Here is a 21,250-nt window from a genome sequence, read left to right as displayed (position 1 = left end):
AGGGGAGAAGCTGTTTTCCAAAAGGGGAGTACCATTGGTTTTTTATCTGCGGATCCTATTGTACAGGAGAGGTGGTAAACGAAGGTGATCTTCTTTAAGCAGTTGATTCTCATAGGGGGAGAAGCAAGAGAGATATGCGCTTCTCAACATTAAATGTGGTTATACAAAAGAAGCTGTTGATGATTACTTCAAGACTGAGAAGTATTTTCTGGCAGAGATTTGAAGAACCAAGGAAATGAAGATGAAACTACTCGAAGATCAGTTCAGTGCTAGAGGAACAATCATCTTTCATTTCAGTTACTCGAGAAATCTGGAAATGCAGTTTTGATCCAGAAAACTAGTAGCATGATTTACAAGTCCTGGTACATTATTTTTTCTAGTTGTTAGTTGATTTATCCTCTCTATTTAATTTGTTTGTTAAGTTTAACAATCAAATAGGGGGAGATTATTGGTGAGACTGCGTAGCCGTATGAACGGTTACATGATAACTCAACACAATAACAACACTAGAACAGGACAGGTTAATAATACTATGTCTACACAAGAAATCAGGAAGAATGAAGACAAGGAAAATATAAAAAATCAGAAGATTAGAAGAAAGCTTGAAGTCTGTTTACATGTCTCTGAAAAAAGTTCATTAATATGATCATGCCTCAGTGAAGAACAAAGGTTAAAGACTTTCAAGGTTTCAGAAATGTTGAAGATTCAGTATACAAGTGCTACCGGAAGATTTCAGTATATTGGCATTGATTGAAATTAGACAGTATTTGAAGCATAGGAATCTGAAGAATTGAAGAGAGTGTATAGATATAGGTTAATGAAGACATTGTCTAAAGTACCATAAAGGATTCAGTACAAGTACATTTGTTTATTGACAGTCAGCGTCTGAAGCGATAAAGTTGTTACAATCAACAATTTAATCAAGGCTATAATACGAAGACTTGAATCGGGGTTAGTCGTCTGTGAACCAGACCCGTTGCACTAGGCGTCAACAGCTCGTGAAAGGAATTTGGGTATTATTTATAGAAGGATTGTTAAGTTGAGGAACGTACTTGGATTGAATATTTATCTGTTCAAGTATGAGAAGATGTTCGCGGGGTATACAGCTAAACAGCTCAGGGGAGTGGCAAAACTTAAAGTTTAAATAGTAAATTAAAAAAATTTATTTAATGGACTTTAATATAATTTATTTAATAAACTTAAATTGATTTATCTTATAAACTTTAAATAAGTTTATTTTATAAATCTAAATTAGTTTATTTATATAAGTTATATTTAAGTTTATTTTATAAATTAAATTTAGTTGCAATTTAAACTTAAAAGAAAAAGAAAAAAAAAGGAGAAAAAGAAAAACAAAAAGAAAGAAAAAGAAAAAAAAGAAAAAGAAAAAAAGGAAATAGAAAAAGGAAACAGAAAAAGAAAAGAAAAATAAAACTAAATAAAAGAAAAGGAAAATTAAAAAAAAAAGGAAAAGGAAACAAGGGGTGACAGGTCACCACATAAGGTGTCAAGTGTTTCTTTGTTTACTAAGTACATATATATGTACTAACTAGTAGTGTAGTCGCCACAGGCATTTCCCCCCTCCTGTGTCTCCACAAATGCATGCTTTATTATAAACAAGCAAATATACCTCACCTGGTCACCACATAATATTACTCAGTCTCCACAGAGCCTATCCGGGTCGCCACATAATCCTCAGCCACACATTATTGGATATTAAGTCTACACTTTGCAGCAGAAGAAGATCCACTCATTCTGTTCATCTTCTCTCCCAAGAGAGTAGTGAAAATGGCAGCAAAGATTTATAGAGAAGCTCAAGCTTTTTGTATATCCGTTTAACTTCTCACCAGAGTAACGTTATAATGCCTGATTTAATTCTTGTATATTCATAGGGGCATTATAATCGTTACCCGGTAATTAAATCTAAAAGCTAGATTATTGTATAGGATTTGATTTGTAAATCTTTGTAGAAGCTAGGAACTTTATTGTTCTTAGATTGTAGCCGGTTAATTTATTTATCAGAGTGTAGTAACACCCCTCGAGGATTTATATACGAATATATATTTCTCCGAATATCTTGTGTTCCTTGTTTTTATCGTTCCAAATACTATTCCTCTCAAGAACACGAAACCACTAACCGAACACTAAATCTATATCCGTTAAAGATTCAAAAGAATTTTTAATTTAGTGATTATCGTATTTAACCCCCCTTCTACGATAATTCGGGACCTAACACTTTCATTTCCCTTATCAATTTGATTGTTCTTCTGAGATGAATTAGCGTCATAGTCCAATATAATAGTTATGTTAGCACAAGGCTTGTTCTTTTTATGGTATTGACCAACCAGTTGAGTTGCATTTTTAAATGACTTAAGATTAAGATCATATTTCTCATTTTTATCTCTCAACACAGTTTCTACTTTCTCTGCACATTTCAACTTATTTTTAAAATATTCATTTTCTTGTCTAACTGCTTCCAGACTTACAGGTTGCAGCTCTAGTTCTTTTTTCTCAATTTCAAGTTTTTCCTTCACTTTTGAAAGCCTACTCATTTACTCAATAGCAGTTGTAACTTCCCGCACTTCTGAACTATTAAATTTAACTCGAAACTAAAATATAAAATCCAATTATTGATCCTAACATTTATTATAGAGAGCACTATTATAATATCCCAGCTAATGGAAATCTAAAAGTCAATATACTCTGATTCTAAGTACTCGAACTCCAATGATATCCAACTCGAATCATAGACGAAATCTGAAATTGTAAGTAATGAGCTACATAGCCCAGGAAAAAACTAATCGATCCCACTAGGTGGGCCAAAATAATATCTAAATATGGGCTAAGTTCAGATCTGGTCAGGTTTTGAGGTAAGTTTTCGATCAATCTTGCTAGTGTGTTCAAAATTGTATGTTATGCATGTATATTTGATTATAAAACATGGGCTAAGTGATGATATATTTGAAAGTATTATGTGTTATAGTATATGTATTGTTATATATATGTGTAATGTCTAGACAATAGTTTTTTCATTTCTGATTTATGCCATGGTTATGAAAATATCTAATAAGAACTTAGGACCGTAGTCACTAGATTGTAGTGACAGTATTTAGAAAATTTAGGATCGTTATCATCGGGTTGTAGTGGTTGTGGCATGAGTTATTGGTTTTGAATTATTATTGTTTATGTGCTATGTGAATCGAATAAGAATAAAAATATGTATCAAAAGTCTTTGTTATGTATATCGTATATATTACCATATTTGTTATATGTGTATATGTTGCATAACCTACTTGTTGGATCGATTATTTTTCTTGTTGAGCTTTCTAACTCATTACTTACAATTTTAGGTTCCGTGTAAGATTCGATTTGGATAGCATTGGCGATCGAGGACTTAGGATTGGTGTAGATTGACTTTTGGTTTTCCGTTAGCTACGCTTTTGTAATAGTAACCATTGTAATCGAGTTTTAGATTAGTAAATTGTATTTTTATTCATTTTAATTTATAAATAATAGTCCATAAATGCGGGCTATTACAGTTGGTATTAAGAGCATGCTGTCTTTCAGAGTGTATTAGGTATGGGACTAGTACATTCCCTATGATGTGCTCCTATAGATCATAGTTTAAGTTTGACCTTCGGTAGATTATGGGGTAGGCGAACTTGTTAGAGTGAGGGATTATTATGAATTTGGGGAGCAAATTCATTTTACGGAGGGTAGAATATAATATCCCTTAATTTTGAGAATTATCTTAATAATAGAACAATAGAAAAAAGTACAAAAATTAGACAATGACTAGGATTTAAAATTGAATTAGACTAATGAGCCTAAAATTTAGATCAGATTTTTATATGGATAACTTGTAATTTAAGAAATAGGGTTTTGTATCATTATAAATACACCTTATTCGTCTTCCAAGTTTTTATTCATAAAACTTGTAGGGCTCTTTTTAGCATAAATCAATAATCTTGTAAAATTCGGAGAAAATTCATCTTAAGTCAGAATTCTTTGATTCTGGACTTTTCGGAAAGGTCTTTTTGTTTTTACAACTTTCGTGCTTTGTGTTTTCCATGAAAATATTGTTTACATGGACAAAAATTCTAAGTTCAGATCTGGTCATGTTTTTAGAATTAGATTATAGTAGAAAAATAGAAAAATGTATTAAAATTAGACAATGACTAGGATTTAAGATTGACTTAGACTAATGGGCCTAAAATTTGGATCAAAATTTAATAGGGATAACTTTTAGGTTAATTAATAATATTTTGTAACGTTATAAATACACCCTATTCGTTTTTCTTGTTTTTATTTATAAAAATTCGTAGGGCTCTTCTCAGCAGAAATCAGCGATCTTACAAAATTCATAGAAAATTCATCGTAAGTCAGAATTAGATGATTCTGGACTTTTCGGAAAGATCTTTTTATTCTTTACAACTTTATAGTTTATATTTTCAAGATAACATCATTTAGAGAGTCAAAATGCTAAATACATATATGATCAAAATTGGAATCGTGGAGATGTTTGAGATTTAAGATGTTTCTTGTTTGATGGGTTACTAATTAAGTTTGGGGGAGTGGACACACTTGCGCGAATTCGGGTAATGACTTTAAATATATGTATCTTTATGAATTATCTCTTTGCGTAACTGAGGTAAGTAACGTTTCGTTTGCTCTGTGGTAACACCCTCAAATCCGGGGTCGGGGATTCGGGTTGTCACGAGTTCCATTTCCCTTATCAATACTTAATCTTAACAGTCAACCAACTACTGCGTACTGTGACCCCACAATATACACACACACACACACACCACAATTTATAGTTTTAGAGATGAATACCAAAAAATAACACAAGTCATTTTATTCCACAATTATAAACCATTTCGCCATAAAAAGGGTTTCTGAATAATTTACATATTCTTTGACATTATTACAATTTGTAAATATACATAAGTCTGGTACATCAAAAGTTGAAAGCCTAGCCTATTGGTAGATCCTACCTCATCTATAACGGCATCAACGCCTACAGGAAACTGCAGAACGTTTCCTAACCGCTCACGAATTGGGAGCTTGATCCTGTTCATCTTGTCTATCTGTTGTTGTGTGATGAAAGAAGAAAGCAAGGGTGAGCAACCAGCCCACCAAAATAATGTGTATAATAATTAACAATATATGAGCATTCTCATAGTACTCATAAAAGTCTTGGTCAAGAAGAAATGAACCAAGTTTGATATCTTAATGCGACGAAGTCGCAAAATATTCAGTATATTTATACATATATACTTTTCAAATCTTTGAAATCCTCTGACAAGTATAATATACACAGAGTTCCAGTTTATAACTGTATAAAATATCGTTGCAAGGTGATCTCTTATATCTAACCTTGTCTCAACGTTTTTCTGAAAATCTTTGTCATGCATAAGATAATCATTTACTAGATATAAGTTGAAAAAATGAAGTTACAAGATACTCCAATGTACTTATACCTTTTCCGATTACTACTTGAACTACCACCGTTCAAGTTATAATTAGTTCATCCCATAGATGAAGCTACGAGACAAAATTTGTATAGAATCAATCTTTGAAATATCATCAAAATGAAATAAAGTTATGAGATACTTCATTTGATGAAAACATCATTTTCAAAACTCGACCCTGCAAACACTCAACAATCGCCCAGCCGTAGCCTTTCTTTCGAAGTGCTCTGGGTAGTGTTGCAGAAATATCCAATTGGATGATGAACTCATTACGGGAGTTTGCCTCGCCAGGAAGACCACTCACAATGATCAGTCGTAGTAGTGCAACCCCACCATTTTCTACATGTAGAGGAGAACCGTCAGATTTACTTGTCAACCGAACACTGGACTCCTAAGGAATGGACCGTCTTAGCGGAACTTCCGGGCCATTTGGGCCAATATAATAAGGCTGGGCCGGCGCCACTCGACCACTTACGCCACTCCTAGTTCAGATGAAATCCATGACTCTGAAATGTAAAGCTCGTCCCCCCTTCCCCAAGTAGAAACTTGTTGATACGGCTCCACCAAGAAGTCGTATCTAGTTGGAAAGGAAAACTCACCGATATTTCCCAGGCGATGCCTGTTAATGGATTAACTTATTCCAAGAATTTTACTTCCCGAGTGTTGGGTAAGTAATCAAAAACTCTTTTATCAAATCAGCAACCTTGTTGCGAGTATATAAAAATACATCACGAAGCCGGATCCCTCAGATTTTTGAGCGAGTATGTAAATCCCCTTCAGAAGGAAGATCTTAAATTTGAAAACGAGTTTTGGGATCCGCTCTAACCTTTAAAATCATTTTGAAGACTCGAAAACATTTTTAAGAATGTTTGGAGAAATGCTGATTTAATAAAATAAATATGTCCCAATATATTAGAAAATATCTGAATATTATTGTTTAAATAATATTCCCATAAAGGATGATCTTTATAAAAATAGTTGAAGTAGAAGTTTTAAAACTCATACTTGAAATGAATAATAATAATTAACCAAAGATATACTTATACAAAGGTACGATATTTATTTGAATAATCGAAAATAAGTTTGATTATCGAAACATTATTCTTTAATAAAATAAAGAATATTATTTAATAAAATAAGTGGAGTCATAGGTCCTCGAATGAATATTCAAAATAATATTCATTAAATAAAATAAACTTATCGAATAAACCTTATTCGATTAATAGTTTTGAAAACTATATCTATATATATATAAATATATATATATTATACTCGGGAACATCGACTCCTGATTTAGAAAATGTTCACCTTTGGGTCCCCTATACTAAGGGTATACGCAACTACTGCTTATCTCTAGCATAGGTATTATGCAACTTATAAGCATTTGAATTAACAATTAGATATCAAGATTACGAAATAGACATGCATATATACCATATCAGCATGTTCCAATATATCGCAAGATTTGCTAATAACAATCATGCACTTATCACAAGATAATGCATATACATATATACATCACAACTTCTCCTACTTTTGAATTGTCAAAACAAGAATAACGGGTAGAAAACTTGCCTGAGTTTTCCCGGATAGACTTAAGCTTAGAGTGGGTCCGATAACCTATGAACAACAACATAAGTCGGAATTAAACCCGGTCACTTAAGAAACTAGACTTTAACCAATTGAATCTTAACGTTCTCTTATGGTTACTTAATGATTCACTTAAGTCGCTCGAGTACCCTTAGCTCCACCATTTTTAATAAATTAACCATTAAAAATTTTAAGGCGATTCTTTCGCGAGTACCCTACCAACTGCCTAATCCACTTTACATAATTGTTTCATACTCCAATTAGTCATTTAAGGACCTTAACCAAGGTTCCAAAGTAAGGCGAGGGGTAATGGTTTGTTCGCGAAACGCCGTTACTTAAAACGGTCGTTTCTCCTAAACCGTACATCGGATTCAAGCAAACCATATATCAAAATGAAGCTCGTAACGTGAACTATCTAATCATGGCAATGGTCAAAACCTAACAGTGAGTTCAGGGGTCCGGAAGTTAAGAACAAAAGCAGTCTAAGGTAAATCGGGCATTACGACGGCTATGTTTACGCGATTACCAAATTTATACCACTCCAATAATTCCACAATTCAACCCACAATCATCACTACAACCAAACTCCATCTATACTTTACTACAACAGCCCCAACATCTCAAGATTTCCAATTTATACTACCCTCAAACATGAACTAAAAGCTATACTTAAGTTCAGTAACCAATAATCAAGATTTAAAACTTCAAACTCATTACAAATCCAACCACACTCTAAGTATACAAGAATCATGCTTCTCATGAACCATACCATACATAAAAACTCTAAGTATTCAAAAGTAGGGCTAGGGTATGAGATTATACCTTCTTGAAGCTTCTTAACATAACACAAGAGCTTTGAATGCCTAAAAGAACCTTGATCCTTGCTTGTATAACCTTAAACTTTCATAAAAATTCAAGAAAACTAAAGTTATTTTTTGAAAGTTACTATTTATCATCTTCTTCCTTGAATTATTGGAAGAGATTCATGAAGAATTGGAAGCTTAAACTCCTAGGATATGCTTATCTAATCATCAAGAAGCTAAGGAAATTACCTTGGATTTGTTTATGGAGTGAAGCTTGAATTTTGCAATTTTTCTTCTTTGAAAAATGCAAAGGGCCGAGAGCTTCATGAAGAAAAAGAGAGAAAGTGAATTGTTTGCTTGCTTGGTGTTTTTGTGTGGTGTTTATCTTGGTTACATGGAATTTACCATGGTAACTTTTACTTGGCCTAGAATCATCTAACAAAACACTTCTCCTTGTCATGCTTATGTCATCCTTCCTATATCATCCAATTACCACATGTCTTCTCCTTGTGTTGTGATGATGTCACAATCCTTGGCTTCTTGTACAAGCTTGTCTCTTGGTCGCTTATTTGTTTTACTGTTCGCTTAACTTTCGTTCTCGTTCATCGTTTGAGGGATCATATCCGGGATCTTATTACTTGGGTTCCCCTAAACCTTTCTCAATATTTTATATTCCTTTTATGATCCTCTCTTATAATCCTTGAATTTAAATCCTTTTAATCATATTACCTTATACTCAATTCTTCCGGTATCTGGTGGATTTTCGGGAAAAATCGAAGTGTTCGAATTTGGATTCTGACGATCTTTACATACACTTATTTACTTTATGGAATACTAATATGATCTTAGAATTTCCATAACAGTACTCCTATATAGTGAGGTCTGATAATTTTCCTTAATCAGCATCATCAGCAAAAGTTACTATTCATCAGGGTTTCAAAAATTTCCAAAAATTGGGGTTATTACATCTGTATTATTTGTTCACCTACATGTTTTGTAAGACTATTCGTTCCTCCACATATCTTGAAACATGAATTATCTGTTTGATTATGTAAGTGAATCTGTATTGCTCCATTTATATTATGTAACATGCCTTATTATGTGTGATTAGATCTTCTCCGATATTTGTTTAGTTATTATAAGTATGATATATGGATGTGTGATTAATAAGATAATGAATTTTTGGAAATCCCCAGTCTTAGTCATGTATAAGAATTAGAATCCGATCAATGGATTTTTGATACATACAACTTAGAATTAGTTTGTGCACGTTCCTGGATACATTGATACCTTGTCAAACTTTGGTTTCACTTCACGAGGGATGTAAATTAGCCTCCATTGAATAAGAATAAGAACCCGATCACTTAAAAAGTGTGTCATAAAGTATAAGATGTCGGTCACTGGCAAAGTATAGCATTAGGGTGATTTAGGATTGTGGGACTAAAGATAAAATTTTGTTATTAAGATTTATTGATTGATTAGGAATTGTGATGATGTGGATTATAAATATGTTGTGTGATTCGTTTTGATCCTTGTCATAGAAAATATATTATGTGATTTTTATTATTGAATATTTGTGCAATCCTATATGATCTATGTTATTTATCAATCATCTAAACTATGTTTTGATAATCAAATATAAATGCACAACATACAATTTTGAAAATACTAGAAAAAATCGACTGAAAACTTACCTCAAAATCAGATTATATCTGAACTTAGCCTTTTTGGACATCTAAACAACGTTTTCATGGAAAACACAAAGCACGAAAGTTGTAAAAAATGAAAAGACCTTTCCGAAAAGTCCAGAATCAAAGAATTCCAACTTAAGATGAATTTTCTAGTGAATTTTACAAAATTGTTGATTAATGCTAAGAAGAGCCCAACGAATTTTATGAATAAAAAAGAGGAAGACGAATAAGGTATATTTATAATGATATAAACCCTATTTTTTAATCTACAAGTTATTTATATTAAAATCTGATCCAAATTTTAGGCTCATTAATCTAATTCAATTTTAAATCCCAACCATTGTCTAATTTTAATACTTTTTTCTATTATTCTATTATTAATCTAATTCTAAAAATTAAGGGATATTACAATTGTCAAGTGAAACTTTCTCATTTTCTAGTTTAGTATATGTAGATGGATTTTTAGTTGCAAAGTGATCAGGAATGACCATATCACCATCACTTGCTTTAGATACCCTCACCATAGGAATGAAGGGTCCATGCTTGAAAATTTCAAGATATAGTGGATTAGTCATCCTGATGAACATCATCATCTTCTTCTTCCAAAGAGTGTAGTTCCCTTTGTTAAAGAAAAGAGTCTTGATACTGCTAAGTTTCTGTGCACTCATACTTCCAAGATCTAATCTGTTTACTTTTATATTTTGTATGAAGTAAAACACATAGGAGAAGGTGAATGTGTTTTCTTGATTATCAGATAGTGTTTTTGTCTTTTGGAACTTAACAACTAGATATTAATTTGTAGTGATAGATGACTGAATGTAAAGACACCAATAATTTATCAAAACTCGCTTGATTTATATTAATTTAAATTTGTTGTGCTACAAATCTGTGTTCTTGTGTGATAAGTACTCAATTACTTCTCTTGAGAGAATACAAGATTTCTAGATCTGTTTTGTTACAAATAAACAAAGGACCTGTGATATATTTTATAGAGAAACATGTACAGTTTATAGAGATTACAATAAAATAGAATAACAATATTCTAAAGTCAATTTATCTATTTCCACTTCAAGTGCAGCAAATCTTCATACAATATGACAGGTGTGTGACCCTTATCTGAATAGTTCATCTTTGGCCTTGATCTTGCATTCTTAAAGATGCATTTGTAGACTTTCCAATTCAATAATAGAATTGTTTCTTGACTGATAATCATAAATCTTCAAGTTGTCTACATTCTAAATTTTGAAGCTATTATCGAGATTTAATTTATTGTATAGAGAAGTCACATATCGATATATAAGATGACTTATCGATATCTTTACTTCTAAAAACTTGTTAGGACGAAAACACGCGCTAAAATTCACTCAAGTATACGCGTTCGCAAGTAGTATAAGATATAAATCAGATTCGTACCCACATAGACTCTTTTTAGTTAACTTACGATTATGCACCTATGCAACAATGGTATGGCTATCGCTCAATGCTAAGACAATAACAAGTTGAGATGTTTATAACTAAGATTAAACTAACTTGAAATTAACTAAGAATAAAATTGATTGAATTAACTATATGACACAAACATGGGATTCTAACTTCATTCAGTATTTCATTCAAAGTCATTGTTCTTAACCTTAGTATGCAATGGTGATGACAACTAATCAGATAACACGAAACTAGTAAACGCCAACTTTCGTTGTACGGATTCCCTACTACCAGACATTCATAAAAGAGATAGAAGCTGAATAGACACCAATTATGTTGAGACCCTATATATCTATATAATTTGACAACATAAAGGTTTAATGAACAAGTTATCTATCGTGATTATATAGGGAAAATAAGATGGTTAAAATTACCTACGAATCATGCATAATATATACATGAACTATGCTAGCATGGCAAGTTATAAATCTCAATATTTACTGCCGCTTCAATAGATATTAACAAACTATCTTATATGTTCACGACGTACATAAAACGAATATGCACAACCAATACTAGGATATCATACAATCACGACACACTTAGGTATCAAAACAATTAACCATAGAAATCCATAAGTAAATCCGTTAGAACCCCATGACAACGATTAATTCATAATCGAACTCATCGTCACCATGGGTTCCAATGAAAGCATGGTAAATTTTAAAACATAAACTAGGTTTGAATTAACTGAATAATAATCAAAAGTACGTTAACAAGAGTGTAAGGTTCAAATAACAAAGAAAACAAGCATCCAAGATTATAATTTAAGCAAAGAATCATAAGTAAAAACAAGATCTTCTTCTCTTTCGTTATATTGTGCTATTAGGTCTTCTTGATGTTATCTCCTTGCTCTTCTATATGAAAAACGTCTTTTAAAAGTCTTTAAATACCAGCCCAACAGATCAGGAGTCCAGCAAATCAATCTTATAATAGAATTAGGATTCTGAAATCCCGATATAGCGCAACCGCCCCGCATACTAGCGCGGGTGCGCTCCCTTCCTGTCAAATGGACGCGGCCGCTCCCAAGACTAGCGCGGCCGCCCTGACCTTCTGAAATTTCTGATTTTTTCTACTTTCTTGACCTTCTCGTGCTGGTTTCTTATGCGCAATCGACTGAGGTTCCATCTTAACACTCTTTTAAGCATAAATCATGCAATATCCATTCCTTCTTTCGAATATGCCCTGAAATGTAAAACACTACAGAAACACATCAAAAACATAAACATCTTGAGTATAAAACACCAATTCGAGCCTTTATGAAGCGTTCTAAGTGGATATAAATGCCACTTATCACACCCCCAAACTTGAATCGATGTTTATCGTCAAGCATAACAGACTCAAAAACAAGAAATAAAAATGCATGAATGCAACTAATATGAATGCAATGATCCCATCTGAATAACTAAACCAATCAAAAAGCAACATCTCAATGAATTCGCAGAAAGTTCAATCAAATCCCATAAATCAACTCATAAGCCAAAAACGTACGTGTGTGCAATTGCTTAATAGATATACTCTCGAAACTAGATCAATATTCATAATTCACCTCTCATCAAGACAATCACAAAGTTATAAACAGAATAAATGATAAACAAAAAATGACTGACAATATTTCAATTTTATTAGAGTTATACAAGGATTCATGCTTTTATTGATAATACATAACAAAACACATATATGTTTATTTGATCGTGCAATGAGCGAGGTCCATAAAAGACTTATGCAATAATACCCATGTAGTGAGCGTTAGGTTAGCGAATCTCAGATTATAAAAGCCTTAGGTCGATAGGCGCAAAGTCCCCTAGAACTTAATAACTTGAGTTTTAAAGAGCCCACTCGTGATCAATTATGCAAAACACATATTTTTTTCTTTTTCTTTTTCTTTTTTTCTCTTTTTTTTCATTTTTTTCTCATGTTCTGAATGAGTGCATTTCGCTCCATCTCGCTCAACCCTAGACTACTCATATAAATATGAGCTGGCTACTAGCCATTTGACACCTAGCCACAACTAGCATTGATATCCAATATTTTTATCTAATGTTAAAAATCCATATTATTTCATCACTAATAGAATAACATAAATTCTAGACATAAACAAGTGATTAAACCTTGACAAACAAACAAGTCATGATCATAATCTAGCACGCAAGCAACCTATAAGACTTAGTGAAAATTTTCTTGTTTGTAGCATGCAAATCAATCCGTTAGGAATTTACATTCCTCTATACGACATCACTACACTCGAAATAACATCACAAATTAATCAGAAAAGCAACCTAAGGGATCATGATATAATGTCAATGCATTTATATGCAACATACTAACATGATAACAAATACACAAAACAAAAATAAAAACAAATAACTACATGACAAATATGTAAACTATATGAACCAAACTATCATGAATATGTATCTATATGGACTCACACATAAATATTCCTTAACTATCACCCCCAAACCTAAAAATTTCATGGTCCTCAGTGAAGGTAATAGGAAGGAATCAAGGAATACCAACTCGGAAGAAGAAGGATCATCAGCCTCCACGGGTGGAATGTCAGGAGGCGGGTACACAGAATCCTCTCTAAAAACTGGCCACTGTATGTCAACCCTCGTGGCTCGAAAAGCTGTACCAAATACCTGAGTAAGATCCTGCACAAACCTGCTCTGCGACTCATATATCGTATCCATCCGCCTCGTCAAACTCTTATACTATGTTGAGCCTAAACCAGCACTATCCTCTGTCTCATGTGGCTGCTGCTGCTGCGAAGAACTAGCCTCACCAATCTGATGTCTCCACGCTGCTTTGTGTGCCTGATTCGAACCACTAGCATATATCTGATCGGCTGGCTGGTCACCTGACAAATGATCATAGGTGTACCCAAGTCCTTTCTTGTCATCCTTCCCACCTCCCCATTCTTGCATCACTGCGATCGTGGAGCTATCGATGGGGGCGCTCGGTTACTGAAGTTGCTCATGTGCGGGCCAATGAACACCCACCACAATACAAAGCTTTGTCACAATCGAGGCATAAGGGATAGACCCCGTAGTGCCTCCACGCAAAAATCACAAAATACCCTGATGAATAACATAACCGAGATCCACATAATCTCCCTACAAAATCCCCCATAACAACTTCACACGATCCACAGTCATATCATGCACATGAGAAGAAGGCATGATATTCGCATAAATAAAAGCATTCCAAGCACGAGCAAATCTGTTCATGCATGAAGTAGAAAAATTGAGATACTCGTTCGATCCCCTCTTGAACTTCCATTGTGTCTTCGGGATACACAGCATAGCCACAATCAAATCCAAATCTAAGTCTTCCTCCATCTTATTAACCCACTCCTCCTGAGTTGGTTCCCTCATAGGTTGGTTGATAACCCTGTGAATAGCCTTCGAGTTGTAGTCCACTGTCAACCTACGCACCACCGAATACCCATTCTTATCAGTTTTTGCATTCGCATAGAACTCGCGAATGATACTCATAGGCATAGCCATGGGTGCCTCACAAAACGAAACCCATCCTATCTCCAAGATCATCTCGAGAAGCTTACCATCCTTACCCGAAGGTAGAAAACCACTCTCTTTTGCTATCTGCTTAGACAACAACCTTTTGTACTTTGCTTCAGCCTTTGGAGTAACAAATCGAGGCCTTGTACCCCCAACACTCGAAGTATCGGTAGAGGCGGGGTTAGTGTTGCTACTTCCTTGAGTGCGGGCTCTCTTTGGTGCCATTGGAATAGATTAAGTGAGATAAGAGAGGTGTGTAGGGAGATTTAGGGTTTGAGAAAATAAAAGGTGGAAATAGATGTATATAGGTGTATGTATATATAGAGAATTAGATATTGGTTAGGTTATGGGGGTGATTGTAGGTTAGTGGGAGTAGTGGGAGTGTGGGAAAAATAAGGTTGAAAATTGGGGCTAAGAAAGGGGTATAAACTGCTTTTTTTTTTTTTTCTGATTTTCAATTTTTCTGCTTTTTTTCTTTTTCCGGGGCTTAGCGTGTCCACTCCGCTTGGGAGTGCGGGCACACTCACTTTCTGTTGTTCCAACGCGGCCACCCCACTTCCCAGCACGGGCGCCATGCTCCTGGAAAAATTTCCCTGTTTTTTTGTTTTTTTTTTGTATTTTCTTCTGATTTTCTTCCTTCTTTCTTCTTTTCTCAACTACTAATGTACAACAAACATGGGTTTCATCCCAAGAAGCACTTGGTTTACGTCGCTAGCTTGACGTAGAATTTTGAGATCACGTTGACAATGAAACGGCACTAACCACCTCATGGTTTTCGGTATCTCTATAGTAATGCTTCAAACGCTGTCCATTCACCTTGAATGCATGGCCTGGATCATTTTCAAAAATTTCCACCACTCCATGTGGAAACACAGTTTTGACAACAAACGGCCCTGACCATCTCGACTTCAATTTTCCAAAAAAAGACGGAGACGAAAGTTGAACAAAAGAACTTGTTGCCCCAGCATAAATAATTTGAGCACTAGACCTCTATCGTGCCATCTCTTGACTTTCTCCTTGTATATTTTTTTGTTCTCATACGCTTGAAGTCGGAACTCGTTGAGTTCATTTAACTGAAACATCTTTTTCTTACCAGTTGCAGTCATATCAAGGTTCAGTTTCTTCAAAGCCCAATATGCCTTGTGCACTAGCTCCATAGGCAAATGACATCCTTTACCATAAACAAATTGAAACGGTGACATGCCTAACAGAGTCTTGAATGCTGTTCGATAAGCCCAAACAACTTCATCCAGCTTTAAAGACCAATCCTTTCTCGATGAACATACAACTTTCTCCAGAATTCACTTGATCTCTCTATTAGATACCTCAGCTTGACCATTAGTCTGAGGATGGTAGGCTGTAGCAATGCGATGGTTCACATTATACCTTTGCATCATAGCAGTGAAGTTGCGATTGCAGAAATACGATCCCTCGTCACTGACTATGACTCTTGGAGTCCTAAATCTTGTGAATATCTGCTTGTGAAGAAAATTAAGCACTACCTTCGCATCGTTTGTTGGAAAAGCTTTAACTTCCACCCATTTTGAGACATAATCTACTTTCGACAAGATATACTAGTTGTTGCAAGACAAGACAAATGGCCCCATGAAGTCAATTCCCCAAACATCAAAGACCTCAACCTCGAGAAGAACATTAAGAGGCATCTCATCCTTCTTTGACATATTACCAACACGTTGGCAGTGATCACACTTCAAAATGAATTGATGCGCATCCTTAAACAATGTAGGCCAGAAGAATCCTGCTTGAAGGATACGAGCTGCTGTCTTTTATCCACCAGAGTGGCCGCCATAAACAGTTGAATGGCAATCTTGAAAGATATTATGGAATACATCTCCTGATGATTTGGTAAGCTCCTTTTCAAAATAAAAATGGTTCATCCCACATGTACCACTTCACCTCGTGAAGAAACTTCTTCCTTTGAGCATAAGTTAAGTTCGGGGGCATAATTGCTCACAAGATAGTTCACAACATCTGCAAACCAAGGTTCTTCTTCTTGCACCCAAAACAACTGCTCATCGGGAAAAGACTCATTTATAAATATCTTGTAATGTGAAAATTATACCTGGATCTTCTAAACGAGAGAGATGATCATCAACTTGATTCTCAGTATCTTTTATATCCTTGATCTCCAGTTCAAACTCCTGATGTAAATGAACCCATCGAATCAATCTAGGCTTCAAGTCCTTTTTCGAGATGAGATAGCGAATCACAGCGTGATCAGTGAAAACTGTCACCTTCGTCCCAAGTAAATAAGATCGAAACTTCTCAAAACCGTAGACAATGGCTAAGAGTTCCTTCTCAGTAGTAGTGTAGTTCAGTTGAGCACCATTGAGGGTCTTACTAGCATAATAGACCACATGAAATACATTGTTCTTCCTTTGCCCAAGAACCGCTCCAACTGCATAGTCACTCGCATCGCACATCATTTCAAAAGGCTCATTCCAATCAGGTGTAGTTATGACAGGTTCTATGATCAAGCTCTTCTTTAAGCTCTCAAAAGCAGCTAAATACTCATCATCAAACTTGAAAGGGACATCTTTCTCTAATAGATTGCACAATGGTTTAAAGATTTTAGAGAAATCCTTGATAAACCGCCGATAGAAACCCGCATGGCTAAGAAAGCTGCGGATCCCCTTAACTGAAACTGATGAAGGAATATTTTCAATGACCCCCATCTTGGCTTTGTCTATCTCAAGACCCTTGCAAGAAACTTTTTGCCCGAAAATAATGCCCTGTTGCACCATAAAGTGACATTTCTCCCAATTGAGAACCAGATTGGTCTCAGCGCACCTTTTCAGCACTAAACCTAGATTGTGCAAGCTTTCATCATAAGAAGTTCCGAAGAGAGAGAAGTCATCCATGAACACTTCAACATTATTTCCAATCATATCAGAGAAGATAGCCATCATACATCTCTGAAATTTCGCTGGTGCACCACACAACCCAAAAGAAACTTTTTAGAAGGCAAACGTACCAAATAGACAAGTAAAGGTAGTATTTTCTTGATCTTCGGGAGCGATGCAAATCTGATTATAACCCGAATAGCCATCCAGAAGACAGTAGTACTCTTGCCAGTCAACCTGTCAAGCATCTGATCAATAAAAGGAAGAGAGAAGTGATATTTTCTCGTGGCTTTGTTCAGCTTCCTGTAATCCATGTAAACTCTCCACCCTGTGACTGTTCGAGTAGGAATGAGCTCATTCTTTTCATTAGCAACCACGGTGATGCCTCCTTTCTTTAGCACATACTGAACTGGGCTTACCCAAGAACTGTCAGAAATAGGATATATGATCCCTATATTTAGCCACTTGAGAATTTCCTTCTTCACAACCTCCTTCATGATCGGATTTAGCCTTCTCTGTTGCACAACAGTCGGATTGCTTCCTTCCTCTAGAAGAATTTTGTGCATGTAATAAGAAGGTTTGATTCCCTTGATATCTGCTATCGTCCATCCAATTTCCGATTTGAACTCTCTCAAAATTCTAAAGAGCTTTTCCTCATCACTACCTGAAAGATCAGATGCAATAATAACAGGCAAAGTAGATGCATCACCTAAAAACGCATACCTCAAGTGTTCAGGCAAAGGTTTAAGCTCGAGTGTAGGAGCTTCCTCAATAGATGGCTTGAGATGCCCCTCCGTATTTTTGAGTTCTGACAATCTAAGAGATTTAAAAGGTATATCCAGCCTTCACTTCCAAGGAGAAGCATTCAAATACTACTATTCATCACCTTCGTCATCTTCAATATCTGAATCCTCCATCAAGGCTTTCTCCAGGGCATCAGACCTTAGCATTTGATCAAGCTCTGAAGTAACCACAGAATCGACCAATTCCACTTTTAAGCACTCCTATCTATCATTAGGGAATTTCATGGCATTGAAAACATTAAAGGTCACATCTTGATCCAGTACTCGCATAGTGAGCTCACCATTCTGCACATCAATCAAGGTTCGGCCAGTAGCCAATAATGTTCTTCCCAAGATTATGGGAATCTTTTTATCCTCCTCGAAATTAAGAATTACAAAGTCAGCAGGAAAGATGAGTTTATCCATCTTGACCAAGACATCCTCCACAATACCTCGTGGATATGTAATAGAACGATCAGCCAACTGTAAGGATATATATGAAGGCTTTGGATCAGGTAAACCCATGTTTTTGAAGATAGACAAAGGTATAAGATTGATGCTAGCTCCCAAATCACATAAATATTTGTCGAACGACAAGTTTCTGATGATGCAAGGAATAGTGAAGCTTCCAGGATCTTTAAGTTTCGGAGGCAACTTCTGTTACAACACAACACTACATTCCTCTATAAGAGCAATGGTCTCTAAGTCATCGAGCTTCACTTTCCTAGAGAGAATACCTTTCATAAACTTCACATAGCTAGGCATCTGTTCAAGAGCTTCAGCAAAAAGTATGTTAATATGAAGTTTCCTGAAACCCTCCAGAAACTTAGCAAATTGCTTATCCAACATTTGCTTCTGCAGCCCCTTAGGAAAAGGTGGTGTTGGATAGACATGTTTCTCTCCTGTATTACCCTCAGGAGGAGTGTGTTCCACAGTTTTCTTCCTTGATTCCACTTCTGCTTCCTTCTATACATCTTCTTCAGCTAAAACTTTAGATTCTGAAACTTGAGATTTTTTGGGGCATGCAACCTTCCCAGACCTTAATGTAATTACCTTAACCTGCTCTTTTGCTTCCCCTTTCCTGGAACTTCTGTGTCACTAGGGAGTGTACCAGGTTGTCGATTCAACAAAGATTGGAAATTTGCCCAATTTGATTCTCCAGAGTCTTGATAGAAACCGCTTGGCTCTTGTACATGAGCCTCTTGGCTCTTGCACATGAGCCTCAACTCCTCCAATTTAGAGTTTTGATTAGATTGATTTGAACTTCCATGCGGTAATTGTTGAAGTTGGAGTTGTTGTCTTGGTGCATATTGCGGTTGTTGAAAACCAGGAGGGTTGAATTGCTTTGCTGCATACTGCTGATAAGGCTATTGCACTACATTCTGATTGTTACTCCAGCTGAAGTTAGGATGATTGCGGTTGTTGGGATGATAAGTGGCTGGAACTGGTTGGTGCGACCTCCGAAAGTTGCTTACAAACTGAGCTGATTCACTAAAAATAGCACACTGCTCAGTTTCATACGCACCTGCATAAATCTCACAAACAATTGTGAACTGATTAACTCCATAATTAGCCAAAGAATCCACCTTCATCATTAAAGCCTTAAGCTGAGCAGCTATAGCAGTAGCTGTATCCACCTCCGAAATTCTTGCTACCTTGCTTTGAGGTAGTCTCTGAGTTGGGTTCTAGTATTCATTAGCAGCCATCAGTTCAATCAGCTCATAAGATTCATCATAGCTTTTAGCCCATAAGGCTCCACCTGATGCTGTATCGAGCATGGGTCTAGACTGTGTTCCCAAACCATTATAAAAGAAATTGATGATCATCCAATCAGGCATACTATCATGAGGACACTTCCTAGGAATCTCCTTTTCGTGCTCCCAAGCCTCATACAAAGATTCTCCCGATTACTGCGCAAATTTAGTGAGAGCATTTCTGATTGCAGTTGTCTTCGCCATAGGGAAGAATTTAGTTAGAAACTTCTTAGAAAGATCCTCCAAATTGGTGATAGAACCTGCTGATAGAGAATGTAACCAGCACTTAGCTTCATCCCTCAGAGAAAATGGGAAAAGCCTCAGCTTTATAGCATCTTCAAAAACATTGTTGAACTTGAAAGTGTCACAGATCTTGATGAAATCTATAATATGCATGTTGGGATCTTCCGTTGGAGAAACTCCAAACTAGACTGAGTTCTGCACGATCTAAATCGTGCTAGATTTGATTTGAAAGTATTAGCCGCGGTGGCTGGTCTGACAATGCTAGATTGAATGTCATTAATCTTTGGATGAGAATAATCCATCAAAGCCTTCAGATTCGCTGCTTGATCTCCCATTGCAACGATTGCTTCTTCTTCAACTTTCTCAACTTCTTCGAAAACCTCTTCAACTACTTCGACTTCTTCCAGTGCTTCCTTACGAGATTGAGAACGTGTTCGCATACACCATCTCTAGAATACCTGAAACACAACCAAGCAAACAAGTAAGTAAAATATCCGAGTCAGTGAACTTTAACGACCACTGATGTGAAGCACATAAACTAAATTAAACACCGAGTCCCCGGCAGCGGTGCCAAAAACTTGTTAGGGCGAAAACACGCGCTAAAATTATTGCAAGTATACCCGTTCACAAGTAGTATAAGATATAAATCAGATTTGTACCCATAAAGACTCTTTTTAGTTAACTTAAGTTTATGCACGTATGCAAAAATGGTATGGCTATCGCCAATGCTAAGACAATAACAAGTTGAGATGTTTATAACTAAGATTAAACTAACTTGCAATTAACTAAGAATAAAATAATTGAATTAACTATATGAGACAAACATGGGATTCTAACTTCATTATGTACTTAATTCAAAGTCATTGTTCTTAACCATAACATGCAATGGTGATGAAAACTAATCAAATAACACTAAACTAGTTAACGCCAACTTTCGTTGTATGAATACCCTACTACCAAACATTCATAAAAGAGATAGAAGATGAATAGACACTAATTATGTTGAGACCCTATGTTTCTATAGAATTTGACAACATAAAGGTTTA

General features: G+C 35.4%; 1 non-coding gene across 1 annotated transcript; it reads left to right on the top strand.

Annotated features, from left to right (window-relative positions):
• Nucleotides 1-20,043: 20,043 nt before the first annotated feature.
• LOC141675833 (small nucleolar RNA R71) lies at nucleotides 20,044-20,150 on the top strand. Its single transcript, XR_012556464.1, has one exon. It is a non-coding gene; the product is annotated as a small nucleolar RNA R71 (small nucleolar RNA).
• Nucleotides 20,151-21,250: the final 1,100 nt, after the last annotated feature.

The sequence above is a fragment of the Apium graveolens genome, chromosome 7 (genome assembly GCF_009905375.1).
Source record: "Apium graveolens cultivar Ventura chromosome 7, ASM990537v1, whole genome shotgun sequence".
In the NCBI taxonomy this organism is placed as follows: Eukaryota; Viridiplantae; Streptophyta; class Magnoliopsida; order Apiales; family Apiaceae; genus Apium; species Apium graveolens.
The sequence above is the reverse complement of the archived record's forward strand: the minus strand, read 5'-3'. Positions and strand labels throughout refer to the sequence as shown.